The sequence below is a fragment of the Mandrillus leucophaeus genome, unplaced genomic scaffold (assembly GCF_000951045.1).
Source record: "Mandrillus leucophaeus isolate KB7577 unplaced genomic scaffold, Mleu.le_1.0 Scaffold259, whole genome shotgun sequence".
NCBI classification, from domain to species: domain Eukaryota; kingdom Metazoa; phylum Chordata; class Mammalia; order Primates; family Cercopithecidae; genus Mandrillus; species Mandrillus leucophaeus.
In genome coordinates this window covers 3,450,963-3,453,401 of record NW_012102687.1, presented here as the reverse complement: position 1 = coordinate 3,453,401, position 2,439 = coordinate 3,450,963, and positions in this window count along the sequence as shown.

The following is a 2,439-nucleotide window of genomic DNA, read 5'->3' as shown; positions in this document are numbered from 1 at the left end:
ACTTTGGTAAGGATGAAAAGTAGAGACTGCCTGACAAGGGCCAATTTGATTTTCATTTTGGAAGTGGAATCACAAATACTCGCTAATTAAATTATATTGCGGGAAGGCATCAAGGATGATTTTACAGGCAGATTTCTGGCTTGAGAAATTGTGTGAAAAAACTTAGAAAAAACAGGTTTCTGAGAAAATAAGGAGTGGGAAACAGAACATAAGTAGGAGTATTTGCCTGTGAAAGGAAAAAAAAGATATATCCATTAAATCAAAAGAAAGTGGTAATTCGTATTTTCTCAAAGATGTATAAAAAGGTTGAACATTGAGAAGGCTAGTATTCAAGTCAAGCTAGAAAAAAAATTAAAGAAAGTAGTAAAATAATTATCTCAAAGTTAGAAAATGAACTTAGTTGGGGAACATAATAAGATCACTAAGCAGTACTGAGAATTCACTTGAGATTTGCAAACATCAGTATGAAAATGGTCTGTTTGATATTCTTCAGCGATGTTGAGCTGCTTGAGAACAGGCATGAAGGAAACATAGCTATTACTTGGTTTGGGTTCTGAAAGAGAAATAACTCTGTTACAGAGTCAGGGGCAAAGGAATTGAGGGTATATGCAGGGAAGCAACTATGAACTTGAAACTGAGCTCAGCAAGATAGATGATGCATGAGAGTGAGGTCAAAGTGCAGAACTTCAGCAATGAAGAGGGGTGGTGACAGTGAATGAAGAGTGGAATACTCAAAATCAGGTCTACAGAGTGGAGGTGCTGATAAGGATCCAGGTGTGACCATTGAGAGGCCTCTGATGGGATGGAGAAAAAGACCGGAAAACTTAAAACTCACAGTGTTGTTATATTTGCCAGCCACTATTTGTTATCCACAACGAATCACTAAAATGATTGCTACAGGGGAGAAGAAAACTAGGTCACGAGCTAAAGCATTCTATGAATGGGCAGAAGGTTCTTCTGGGAGGTAAGATAGTAAGGAAAGGAGGCAAGAATAGAACTTCAAAAACTTAAGGGAGAAATTATTCTGAAGTGGCAGTAGAGCAAAAAGGACACCTACCCAATATCCTGCCCCTGAAGCACACGGAAAATAAGAATAGAAAAAGCTTCTATTTGAGGTAAGCAAGGTCCTAAAGGGACACCTCTGTCAGTAATCATGGCAAGGAAGCAACTAGGATATTAGGGAAAAAGACCACAGATGTGAGTCAGCTGCTCTGAACTTGGAAATGTATCACTAACTTATGTCCATGGAAGTTCAGTTCATTGGTTTAGACAAGGGGTCAGCTAATTATGACAAGCAAGTCAATCCCCCGGCCTATTTTGTATGGCCATTAACTAAGAATGGTTTTTATATTATTATTATTTTACTTATTTACTTATTTATTTTTTGAGACAGGGTCTCACTCTGTCACCCAGGTTGGAGTGCAGTGGCACAATCTCAGCTCACTGCAGCCTCTGACTCCCGGGTTCAAGCAATTCTCCCACCTCAGCCTCCCCAGTAGCTGGGATAACAGTGTGCTACCACACCCGGCAAATTTTTATAGTTTTAGTAGAGATGGGGTTTCACCATGTTGGCCAGGCTGGTCTCAAATTCCTGACCTCAAGTGATCCACCTACCTCAGCCTCCCAAAGTGCTGGGATTACAAGCATGAGCCACCGCACCCAGCCGGTTTTTATATTTTTAAAAGGCAGCAAACAACACGCATATGCACACGAATATGCAACAGAAACTACATTTGGCCTATAATGCCTAATATATTAAATATTTACTTTCTGGTCTTTTATAAAGAAAAAGTTTGCCAGTCCCTAGTTTACAAAAATAAGTTACCTTTACTTTGTTCCATGGCCATGAACTGTAGACGTTGTCTTACAGAAAGATGCCACTGACTTAAAAGTGGTCTAGATGAAAGGAGCATAAGTTATCACCCCAGAAAGAACATGTTCAACAGGCAAGGAGTAAGGACATCTTAAGCATCACTCTAAAGATAAGTTATCTCTGAGGCTGCTTTGATCCAACTAGGAGTGACATGATTATTATGGTCCTAAATGGTAAATGCATTCATTCAACGAATACTTACCTATCCTAGTTTCCCAGCAGTGTAGCTTGTTAATTGTAATCTTTGCTTTGACAACACAGGGGAAACTAGAAACAAATGTTTAAGGAGGAGGACAATCTGTCATTTTTCACAAGTTATTCATCTAACAGTAGGGACTTTTAAGTGTCAGTCCAGATAAAGCAGTTCTTATTCTCTTTAATGCAACTTATGACTCAGTTTTTACAACCATTTTAAGACTATGAGCCAAAAGCAAGAGAGGAGGAAACTTTTCAATGATTAAAGAGACATTAACTACTCATGTAATCCTAAAAACATACTTTTACACAGATTACTAACTAATCAACATAAGTTACATCACTAAAAAAATAATTAGGACTGTAAGAAG